Source organism: Pipistrellus kuhlii, unplaced genomic scaffold (genome assembly GCF_014108245.1).
Source record: "Pipistrellus kuhlii isolate mPipKuh1 unplaced genomic scaffold, mPipKuh1.p scaffold_m20_p_7, whole genome shotgun sequence".
Taxonomy (NCBI): Eukaryota; Metazoa; Chordata; class Mammalia; order Chiroptera; family Vespertilionidae; genus Pipistrellus; species Pipistrellus kuhlii.
Genome location: NW_023425573.1, coordinates 21,713,618 through 21,726,989, shown reverse-complemented (window position 1 = coordinate 21,726,989; position 13,372 = coordinate 21,713,618).

The following is a 13,372-nucleotide window of genomic DNA, read 5'->3' as shown; positions in this document are numbered from 1 at the left end:
TCAACAAGTTTATCATTTTATGCTTTCTCCAGCAATATGTGAAAGTTCCATTCATTTTATTGGAACTTCCTTGCTGTTTTTATTTTATCTTTGTTTTATTTTTCTATTTTTCAAAATACTAATAACATATTTTCTCACTCTTATAATACTAATACTGTAATAGATTTTAAAAATAAAATTAGATGGTTAATTATCTAGCACACAATATATCAACAAATGGTCTTTCCAAATTATCTGTCTAACGCCATGGTTATACCCAATCACAAGCTCTAAAACTTAGCAAAATGACTTGATTTGTATAATTGTTATGTTCTTATAAGATATTACTAAATCTATCTGGTCTATTGAACTACAATGGCTTCCAAGAAAGTTATAGTATTTCATTAAACTATTGCCATATTCTATAATATAGCAGGTAGAAATGTCAAACAGTACTGATACATATAATTGAAGAACACAATTTCATTGAGCAGTTTTCCTGAAGATGTACAAAAAAACAATATATTTACAATGAATTTGTCTTTTAACCTTCCAGAGCAAGAGAAGGCAAAAAAAAAAAAAATCTTGGACAAATGCTCAGAACCATTAAGATGACAAGAGTCAGGAATGTCAAGAGAACACTTCATAGACCAATGTGCACAAATAATTTACTATTTTTTTAAAAAAAATTAGTTTACTATATATTCAAAGGACTTATGTTAGAAAATGATTACAATGATGAAGGATAGAAGATGGTATCCTATCTAATAAAAGAGTAATATGCAAATTGACTATCAATCCAACACACAAGATGGCTGCTCCCATGTGGTCAGAGATGGCTGCCCCCATGCGGACACAAGATAGTCATCACAAGATAGCCAGCAGGGGAGAACAGTTAGGAGGGACCAAGCCTGCAAAGAAAGGCAGTTGTGGGTGATTAGGCCAGCAGAGAAGGGCAGTTAGAAGGGACGAGGCCTGCAAGGCAGGGAAGTTGGGGGGCAATCAAGCCTGCAGGGGAGGGCAATTAGGGGTGATCAGGCCGGCAGAGGAGGGAAGTTGGGGGTGATGGGGCCTGCAGGGAAAGGCAGTTGGGGAGGACACAGGCCTGCAGGGGAGAGCAGTTGGGGGAAACCAGGCCTGCAAGGGAGGGCAGTTAGGGATGATCAGGCCTGCAGAAGAGGACAGTTAAAGGCAAACAGGCTTGCAAAGGAATGGTTATGGGGTGATCAGGCTGGCAGGCAGGCATGGTTAGAAGCAATTAAGAAGGCAAGAAGGCAAGCAGTTGGGAGCCAGTAGTCCTGGATTGTGAGAGAGATGTCTGACTGCTCATTTAGACCCAATCCTACTTGGAAGTTGGGGGCTATTAAGCCTGCAGGGGAGGGAAGTTGGATAGGGCCTAAACGGGTAGTCAGACATCCCTGTAGGGATCCCAGATTGGAGAGGGTGCAGGCTGGGCTGAGGGACACACCCCCTGTGCATGAATTTCATGCACCAGACCTCTAGTTTATATACAAAACTAGTAGTCCTGCGCACGAATCCGTGTGCCACTAGGTCACTATCACCCTCCTGCAGCTCCTCCCATCTCCCCCTCATAGCTCGCTGCTGCCCCTTCCTGTAGCTCTATGCTGCACACTTGTAGTTAGCTGCCCTCCTGCAGATCCATCATCCAGTCACTATAGGGTCAGTTGTTATCATAATTAGCATATTCCTCTCTTATTATATAGGATGATATATGTTTGTTTGTATTTACATGCAGTTTGGCTCAAATAAACTCATAAAAATTCTCTACAAAAAACACAAATGAAGAAGGCCTTATAGTCAAAATTAAAAACAAAAATTATAGGCAATTTTGACTATTTACATCTTGTTCATAATAACATTACAGAGAAATATAAAGTTTGTTAATGTTGGGGAGTTTCTGCGTAGGTAGTTGTTACATTGGAAGCTAATAATTATAATCCCAAGTTTCTATATTGATATAAACCATGCATGAGTTATTTCACTTGTATAAATTATATGTGTACAGTGAAAATATAGGGATTCTAAGAGTCTAAAATATAAAAGGAGTGAATTAGACTTCCATTTTTAGTCCTTTAACCAATTATCTGCCTCATTTACTTAATATAAATGTAATTTCAGATTAATGTGACTTTAAAGCTCTTGTTAAATGGGATTTCTCTTCAGAAGAGTTTTTTCCCTTCTGTAAGTTTGAAAGTCCTGATGATTTCCAATCTATTTTGAAGGCATGTATTAGTAAGTTTTATTTTTATCCAAGAGTTAAAGAAGAAAACAAAAACAGGTGGCAAGTTGTACATTCAATAGGTTCCATACTTCTCCTTCATCCTTTCCAAGTTCCAGCTGCTATGGTTTTTGTACAAGGTAAGAGGACCAATTCCTTGTTGCCCTTGCTTGCTGTAAAGCAAGAAGAAAATTAAGGGCCATTTGTATATATACTATGCATAAATTCTGTCCTTTTAATCCATTGTGATCCCGGGTGGCACCCCGATGCTGTCTAATGTTTAGATTTTACTTGACCCCATATATCGACTTGAGGACAGAATCGAGCTTCTTTTGAACCTCAATGAATTGATGAACTTTTGTTTAATGAATTCTGAAAGATAATAGATGGGATTCTGTATGCTAATGATTACAAAAGTTTGGCTTTCAATATAAAAACATAAGGAACTTAGTAAAATGAAGATCCCTAGTCTCTAACCAGTGATATTTCAAACCAGCAGGTTTGAGTCTTGACAGGGAATCTATATTTTGAGCACCCAGGTGATCCTAATACTTACAGTTCAATTATCACAACATATGACATTGCAAGGAAGTCATGAGTGAAAAGAAGTGAGATGCTGTTCCCTTTGTTTTTTACTAAAATTTTCCTGACTCCTTCTAGACTACCAGCCTATCAAATGGCAAAACTCTCTCACTTTGGCCAAAAATCCAGAAACAAGTTATATTAGAATCCTATGGATACCGTAGCAAAGTACCATAACCTCGGTAGCTTACAGATATGTTGTCTGACAGTTCTGAAGGTCACAGTTAAAGATTAAGATGTTGGCAAGGCCATGTTCCCTCCTCTATAGGAGGATCTTCTGTTGTCTCTCCCAGTTTATGGAACCCCAGGCATTCTTTGGCTTTGACTGCATAACTCCAATCTCTGCTAAAGTCTTCTTATGGCTTTCTTCCCTCTGTGTCTCTGTGTCCCTTCTCTGAGTCTTACAAGGACACTAGTGATACTGGATTAAGAGCCTGTCCTACTCAAGAATGTCATTTTCTTAACCAAATATGTCTGCAATGACTATTTCCAAATAAGGTCACGTATTGAGGCCATGAATTTTGAGGGGACACCATTTAACCTAGCACACAGGCCTTAAATTATTTAATTATATTACCTTGAAACAATACATTATTTGTAAGCAAATGAGAAAATACCCTCCCTGTCCTAATTTTATTTCATTTCACTAAGATTCTCTTTGATTCCTGTTTAAACTTTTTCCCATTTGTAAAAGGACACAACTACCATCCACTGTAGAATTACCTCATTGCTACCTTGGCAGGATTTGGCACATCCTTAGAAACCAGAGATTCCTTCAACAATATTTCCATGAATGCATGTATGTTGGGGGAGCAAAATAAAAATTTGCTAGAAAATCAATGCTTCGTTTTCCTTTGATAATCAAAATAAAGTCCTCTTGCAATGAGTTGAATGGAATGACTTGCAAAGGGATAAGGAATAAGTTTCTAATCTTTTTTTAAAAAACCATTCAAATCTTACGAGTAGCACCTATTAACTTTCAAAGAATAAGAAACAAAGTTGATGGATAGCAATTTTAAAAAGGATTTTTTCATTGTTGACAATATTTCAGATGTCCCTCATTTTCCCTCTCTTTGCTCCCCACCACCCAGCTCTGGCCCCTCCTCAGGTTTTCACCACATAAGTGTCTGAATCCATGGGCTATGCTTGAAGGGGAAGGCAAGAGAGACTATAGAAATCCCAGGTGACATTTTGGTTTCCTGAGTCCAAGAGATTATAATAATCAAGTATAGTGTCAGCCCCAAGGGCTTGGTTCTCAATGGTAGCATTTTTAGGGTGGAAAGAACATCAGTGAACAATTACTCATAAATTGGGTTTTCCTTGATCTTGCCTCATCATCACATAACTTCACTCTTTTTGAGGAATGAAGTTCAAGTTTGACTGAACTCAGAAAAACTCCCCAAATGGTGTTTCAATTTCTGTAAGCCAAATTCAGTCCTTTGATCTCAAGCAAGTACATTTCTTACACAAGTCTCCATAAAGTCTTCAAGGCCCCCAGCTGTCTTGTTGGAACTTTTGTTTGGTTGTGTATCCAATTTCACCATAATCTATTAAATTACATCCATTAAAAAGCTGTCTCAGAAACTCAATTTTAAAAAAAGCAAAATGCACTGACATATATATGCAATGTAATACTACTCAGCCATAAAAAGAAAGTTAAAAAATTGCCATATGTGAAAATATGGGTAATCTTGAAAGTATTATGCTAAGTGAAATGTCAGACAGAAAAGGACAACAGCCATACAACTTCACTCATATGTGGAACATAAAACATAAAGGAACAAACAAAACAAAAACAAATTCATAGACACAGACAACAGTATGGTGGTCAGCAGAGGGGAAGGAGTGTTCTGGGAATGACAAAGTGGGTAAAGAGATCAAATATATGGTAATGGCAGGAAGCTAGACTTCATGTGGGAAGCATGCAATCGAGGGTACAGATGTCACATAATCTTCTATACCCAATAATTATATAACATTACTAGAGGCCCAGTGCATGAAATTCATGCATGAGGGGGGATAATCTCCTCAGCCCAGCCTGCACCCTCTCCAGTCCTGGGTATGTCCGACTGCCAATTTAGTCCTGATCCCATTTGGACATCCCTTTCACAATCTGTGATCGCTGGCTCCTAACTGCTCACCTGCCTGCCTGCCTGATTGCCCCTAATTGACCCCCTGCTGGCCTGGTTGTTCCCAACCACCCCCCCTGCCAACCTGGTCACCCCCTCTTCCCCCCACCCCCTGCCATCCTGGTCATTCCTCACTGTCCCCCTCTGTGGGCCTGGTCACCCCACATGGCCTGCTGTTTGGTCATTTGATTGCCTTCACTAACTCCCCTGCTGGCCTGGTCTCCTCAAGCAGCCTGCTATTTGGTTGTTATTGTGAGGGAGTCCTGACCAATTTGCATATTACCCTTTCATTAGTAGAGATTAGCAAATGTTACCTCAATAAATATAATTTTTAAGTACAGAAATTATATTTAGTAAAACAGCTTTCTCTTGCTTGGATTCCTCAATAATGAATTCAGTAAATCTTTTATACCTACTTATTCTTTTTAAAATGGACTGATAATTACACTATTTCATTGTGATGTTGAAGTTTCCATGATATTTCTGATCCTATTGCTGCCAACTGTTGCTGTTTATCAACTAGATCAGCACTGATTAACTATCACAACCAAGCATTTATGAAAGACATGGATGTGCCCTTGTAAATTATTTTTAATAATAATTTATAGACTTGGATACTGAAATACTCATAATATTTGCCAAGTGGTCAGAAATATGTGCATGTTAGATAGTTTAATGATCATGAGTCCCAAAACTATTCTCTCTTTATGGACAAGAATTTTCCATTTATGGGTAAGAAAAGATTATCTGAAATGTGAACAATTTTTTTTTTTTCACAAAAGAAAATCTTCCACCAAAATGTTCAGACCTTATCAAGAACAGGAAGAGTATTAAATGTATGATACTAATTCACTATGCTTTTAAAAAATACATACATTTTAGGTAATGTCAAGTAGAAAATAATTGTTAATCAGATATAATCCAAAATTCCCATGGCCACTGTTTGTGGTATATGGTTCAGCTATTAGTAAATATAACTTCTTCCACATATCGAGTGCAAGGATGGTACCTGAGACATGTGAAAGCACTTGGTTAAAATATCAGGTAATATTCATATTTAATGTTCTTTGAGTTAGTAATTCTAAACCTTTGCTATGCTTTATAATCAACTGGGAAGCTTTTAAGAAGTTCGACTGGCTCGGTCAACTAATGAGTACAGGAAAGAATTGTGGATCAGTATTCTTCATACACTGCATCTACCACTACAATGAATCTCAAAAATATTATGCTATGTGAAAGAAGCCAGGCACAAAAGACTAAAGAAATCTTTGATTACATTTACATAAAATTCTGGCAAAAGCACAACTATATAGACAGAAATTACTTCACAGTGGATGTGAAAATTGTACTAATGCAGAGCTGAATTCATGGGCATACACCTGTGCAGTACCACAAGTCCTCCTCTGAGAAGACCCCACATTTGGTTTAATGATCTCTTCTACCCTGAAATTCTTAATACTTATATTTTTGACTGTTTAGTTTGAACTTGACATCCCACAGGACAAGGGAGCATGTGTATGAGTAGAGACGATAACCCAGGCAAGTGGCAATGTGTGCACTTCATGTGGCCCAATAGCCATGGGAACATGCAGACACAAGTAGCCTTGGTTCTGTGTGCTCACTAGACCTTGGAGCAATCCTGTGTGTCACGCTGTTTGTGCAATGGCATTCCTTCTGTCTGGGATGCTCATCTATAACCCCCTTCATACTTGCTAACTCATCTTCCATTACCTAAATATTGGAGAAACTCCTATGCATACTTCAAGACTCAACTGAATGATCAGTTCTTATATGAAACTTTCCCAAGCCCTGCAAGAGTTCATTATTTTCTTCTTAAGCTACCATCAGTCTTTCACTAACCTCTATTCTAGCATATATACTTACTATCTCACAATTATTCGCAGGTATTTCAGTCATCACTAAATTATAGATTCTTAAAGGAAAAATCAAAACAAAAACAAAACTCTTTTATTAATCTCTTTATATTCCTGATGGCATTTAGCAAGTGAGCTTCCTGCTGATGGAAAGTGAGTGTGGGACAAGGCCGTCTTTTTTATAAGTTAGGATGGGTGTAGGATGAAGAAAGGCTCCATATATTGGGGAAGGGGAGAGGTCCTAAGCTTTCTAGTAACCCATTAATACCTACACTGATAAGGTATGACTGGTTCCAAATGTAAGCCTCTTTTTTCATCTGCTCTGTCCTCATTTTTTGCCACTTATTCTCCATCTCTTTTTTGTGAAATTAAACCCTGCATGAAATACACTTGGGCAGAAGGTTTTTCCCAGATGATTGAGTAATATAGCAATATTTACTTTCTGGCTTTCTGTTAAGTATTTCAATCCAGGTGTTTACAATATAGTGTTCTTTTGCAATTTTGGGGTTTTTTTTTTTCCAAATCCATTTTTCTGAAACAGCTGGTGGTATATATGTAAACAAAATCAAAATATTTGTTTAGATTTTCCTAGAGTTTTGCATCTACTGGGCCTAGTGACAGAAGATGTTTATTTTACAGTTGATTGTGAATGATGTCATTAAAATTGGATTGCCTGGGAAATAAAAAAACCACTGAGATGAAATTTATAAAAGTGCATTCATTATGAGGATATATTGGTATAAAACAGAAAATAATTATTGGTATAGATCTTAAATAAAACTGAAAATAGATATATGGATATTGCTATAGGTGATACATTTTATTGATCACCTATTATGAAATAGATACTAAGTTCAAATCAATAAAATATTTTATGTGTTTTGTGGGATTAATTTATTTTTGTCATTTAGGTATCATTGGTCTCAAATGATACCTTCCCATCATAACTGATGTTCCTAAAATGTAATGATCAAATCCTCTTTTAAAAGAGAAATGTTTGCTTAGGAGAAAGGATAGGTAGCAGCCAAAGAGGCAGGAAAGGGGTATATGTAGGCAGAGGATGATCATGAGCCAGACTTCTTGGACATTATCTGAATATAATCATTAACTTCGCTATGTCCCATGCACAGCACTGGACCCTAGAGCACCGTACAGAATGAAACAGACACAGTTCTCTGTTAGTGACAAGAATGTATTAACAACCACATAATTCTATGTAAAATTTGGAAACTGCAATGAAGAAGTTATAGGAGATGAAAGCCTGTGTTAGGAAGAATAGCTATAATCAGGAAATCAGGGTGAGAAAATAAGATAAAGGGAACAGCACATACAAAGAACAGGTTTAAGGATTAGGGTTAGACTATGGGGGAGCTTCTTATAGAGGGAAGTAGGAGCCTTCAGGACACAGATAATTTTGGTCTTTATGTGAAAAGTAATGGGACACCTTGCATTTAGCAACAAAGTAATTTGATGGGACTTTATAAAGTCCATCGGACCACAGAGGAGGAAAAAGATTGGAGAAAAGTGGACAAGAGAATCCTCTCCACTGTTCCTTGTTTCCTCAATAGTCTCCTCAACATTGGATACTATCATACATATAAGATAGATGGATGTTTGGGTAGATAGATGAACAGCCAAATATGTTTTATTATCATTATTAATTATTCAGCTTAGAGGCCCAATTAATTATACACACACTAGAGGCCTGATGCATGAAGATTCATTCAAGAATGGGCCTTCCTTCCCTGGTTGCCGGCACCACCTTTGCTCTTTCTTCCTTCCCACACTGCCCAGAGGTCCAGAGTAGCTGGGGCAGTGCAGAACCCCTGTGTGGTCCCCATGGCGCCTGTGCATGCAAATTAACCTGCCACCTTTGTTGGGCTAATTTACATACTCACTCTTGATTGGCTGGTGGGCATCACAAAGGTACAGTCAATTTGCATCTCACTCTTTTATTAGAATGTTTATAATTTTTAGAGAGTGAGGAAGAGAGAGGAATAGAGAGATAAAAACATGGATGACAGAGGAACATCATTGATTAGCTGCCCTACCCTCTACTGGGGATTGAGCCCATAATCTGGGCATATGCCCTGACTGAGAATAGAACCTGGGATCTCTTGGTTCCTGGGGTTATGCTCAACCTCTGAGCCACACCAGCTAGGCCACACTTACAATCTTAAAGCAACTCTAATGACCACAGGGCCAGGGCCTTGTAAGGTCACATAGCTGCTCAGTGGACTGTTTCTATCCTATAGAGGCCCCAGTTTAAGAAACAAAAATAACTTTAGGTATTCCTTAGCCTTGTGGAGTTTGGCAGCAATGTACAAGGAAAAGCCAGCCAGCTTCAAGTTGCATCTGTGTTTTAAGGAAGGTATAGAAATGTAAGCCAGCTGAGCACTTGATTAGCTTTTGTAGATTCTGACTGAGGGAGCACATTTCCGTATGACTGCATATTTTTGCTTCAAGCTAATCAAAGGCACTTGAGTGAGAGAAACACAGAAGTCATTTCCTAATTGAAAACAATTTGAGAATCTAAACATTGGAGTTGATCCACCCTACCCTTCCTAATGAAGTACTTGAAGTTTTTCCGACATACAGAATAAAGAGTGGCTGTATAACTTATGCTGAGTGAAATGTCAAACATCACACTGGGCAGGAAGGATGCAATTCATTCCTCATGCTGAATTGCACAGATTGAGGTCTTTCTGGAATGAATTACTAAAGATACTAATAATGTCAACATGAGAAATATTACTATACTTCTCTGTTTAGTTCTTTGGGGCATTTTCGTCAATCTGGTAATAAAAAAATTATTGCCAGATCTATCTATTGAGTTCTTTCATTCAGCCAACATTTCTTGTATACCACATTGAAAACCAGATTCTATGCTATGTTCTGAAGACAAAAGCCAAATGACACACAAGACCTTGCTCTGGGAGCTTTTAGACTAATGGTGGAGACAGACTGGTAAACAAGTAGGACGTGTGAGAAAAGGCGATGGTTGTGTTGAGTAGAAAGAAGCACAAGTGAGAGGACTCTACACTCCATCTGAACCTGGTCTTTCTATTGTTTTCTGTTACCGTTATCTACTTGTCCTTTTGGATCAGTGGCCTTATTGCAGATACACTCTTTAATTTCATCAGGGCTCTGCTTGCTAGGCAGATCAATGTGCAGCAACCTCAGGTGAGAAGACCCCTTTCCATCACCCTTGTAATAAAGCCCAAAAGATGACTCCAGTTTCTCTCCAACCCTTCTAATTCTGTATTTTTCCCAACTCCATGGATGACAGGCATTATTTTTAAAAAAGGAAGCAACTCATGCCAAGAGAAAGTAAATGTATAGCTTTTTTCTCATATTTTATAGGCTGTAAAAATTTTTGCTGGCCAAAATCTGAAGAGAACATAATCCCAGCTTTCCATTTTAATTACTTCTATAATTTCATACCCATATTGAGTCTTTTTTTTATTCATCACTGTAGGAACAGGACCTAGAAAAGATAAATAGAATGATAACCTCATTAATACATAATCACATTAATAATAATATAAAATATTATTGCAAGTTAATACTGTCTAAAATAATTAAGAAAAAGTAGAATGGTACCATATAACCATTACTTTGAAACAAAATGCAAAAATATGAATGTCATTAATGTAGAAGAATTAATAATCATGCATATTTATGTGTATGCTTTATGTCCCATTTTTTGTTACTTCAACTCTCTTGGCCTTTTATTTTTATGCAAATATCAATCCTTCAGCCCATTGTCTTTACTCCTGCATCTTTAAAATAGTGTTGCTAGAGTAAATGGCATTACTGTGAAATTTGGTTCTAATATATCATGGTTTTCAGTTTCATCTGAGTCCTAAATACCACTTGCCAATCTTTTTTCTCATTACCAAGACTAGTGTCCCTCTTATGATGAGCTGCAAATCTTCTGCCAAATACCCTGCCAAATCCTCTCACTCTAAGCCAAAATACCTACCCCAAAAATAAATGGAACATTTCAGGTGAAAGTCAACCTATCTTATAATACTGCTGTCTCTACACCAGTCCCCTCCTTTTTAAGTTTTTCTACTTTCTTATGCCTATTTCTTTCCTTTTTCTTCATCTTAAAAATTAGTAATATACAGAGTTCTGTTCTCCTCTCTTTTCTTCTCAGTTGTCTCTGGAAAGCAAACTCTGAAATGGAAGTGAGTATTCAAGGGCTTCATTAGGACATGTTATTGAACTCAATTTTTATATGAGAAGGGAACATGAGTGGGCAAAGGAATCTTTTAAGATGTTCCTAAATGGAGTAGGAGGGACAGGCTTTCTATCCTCTGGTCAGTCTTCATCAGATGCCTGTACTGTCTGACCTATGAAGGGAATATGATCTTGGGAGAGCTGGGTCTCAGCAGTAAAGCCATCCTTCAGAGGGGGGTGCAGTGGAAGGTGCCAACACTACTCCTAGAAGTTGGATCATGAGTGTTTATACATGGAGACAGATCTAGGTCATGTGTCACTTCATCATGTCACAACATATTAACCTCTGGACACACATCTTTATGCTCCCCAGCACACACACCAAGTCCCTCGTGACTTTAACTCCTGTCTGTATCTCAAATATGACTACTCTACCATGCCTTTACCCTGTAAAGATGGAAGACATAAGATGTAGGGGCTGATTTTCCTGCTCCCCTCATCTTTGGGAAGATCCATGAGCATGAACACTATGTTCAGAGAGAAGCAGAGATAAGAGTCTGAACCAGTGGTCTGACAGTGTTTATGTTATCATGTTCCAGGTCTCCCTCAAGTCCAGCTTCCTTCTCATAGTGACAGAAAACTTCCAGTATATTCTTCTAGTTTTCTTAGCTAATGCAAATAGTGCTTCTGATGCTTTGAGTGCAAGGAACTCTAATACAGAAGATGACCAATGACTGAACTAAGCCAGATCCTGGTGGATCATTGTGTCCTTCAGGTTAGGCAGCACTAGTACCTGCCCTGAAATGTGTCTTGGTTTTTGTTATGTCTGCCTCACTTGTGCCAATATGATTAATCCCTACCATATTTTATCTGTCTAAACACTTTTTTTTTCCTTTTACTTTATTTTAATGTGCTAGGTTTAAATAAGGAACTGTCTGCATTCCTCATGCAGATGACAGGATGATTCATTTCCCAGAAATGTTTATAAATCTTATCAGAAAGAAAAGAAAATCTTTCGAATTACTTTTAGACACACACCTCCTTTTCCACTCCCAACATTTAATTACTCACAAAACCCTTAAAGATACATTCTATCAGCATATATCTTGCACACAGTACAGCTGAAGGGGAAGTAAGAAGAACACAACTGACTCATCTTTTACAAGGTGAAAATTAAGGGAAACACTGCATGTATCTACCTGTGCATGTGCGTTTGCATAGTAATAGGGGCTTTTCAGGGTGGGGAGGCTCAGAAGTGGACTGGTTATCTTAAGGAGCCTTCTCCGGCCACCTGATCATCCATTTTTTTGTTAGAGATCAATTGACCCTGTATGGGACCAGTGTAACCATTGTCTTTAGAACCCAAGATAACATTAAAAGTATCTAATAACTTAATGTTGATTATTGAAAAAACAAAGCAAAAAGATGTAGTGAAGGTAGAACTTTAACCACTGACAAATATTTCACTTGCATTCACTTTAATCTGGCTTTCCTGCAGCCACTGAAGAACACACTTTGTCCTAGAGCTTGGGGATCGACAGAAGCACCTCATTGCCACTGCCTCTGTCATTCAATTCCAAACCCCAGCTTAGAACTGGTTTCTAGGAATCATAAAATAAGTGACTCTAGTAAAACATTTTATACTGCATTTTTCACATATATTATCTTCCTTTTTCGGAGCTATATAATAATTTAAAAAGAAATCATTAACATTCCCAGGGTATAAATTTAAGGCCAAGGAACTTCAAAAAAGTGTCCAAGATTACATTATGAGGAAAAGAAAGGGATTACATAACTTGAGTTTTCTGACACCATATACTAAAATTCATCTAACAGAAAGTGAAGAATAAATGTGTAAGAGTTGAGTTTCTCTAAAATAACATATATTTAAGTAAGCCCATAAGCAATCCACTAAAAAAAAAAAAAAAGTCTTTGTTTCTAGGGAAAGAGCTGGAGATAATTCATTCAACAAATATTCAGTAAGTACTTACCATGTGCCCAGATATTTTCCCACTGCCCCAAAACCTTTAGATGACAACTTTGACCACATTTTTGTAAAATTGAGTCCACAGACCACTTATATAGAAAGCAAACTTGTAGAAAATTCCTGTTGCATTAGAAACTTTGGAGGTGAGTGGGAGAATTGCACTTTTAACATGTATTCTGGGTGTTTCTTATGGATGGGAAATCTTGAAAATCCTGGTTTACAAATCTTGACTCAGATTCCTAAACAGTTTTGAATGTATCCTTCTCTTATTTCCAGTACACAAGGTAAATACTCCCAGAGAAGTGAGTGGCACTTTCACTTTCTACATTTTCTCATAAATGTTCTCTCTGAAGCAATGAAGCGATAGGTGCTGGTAATTCAGGACCACCAGATCATG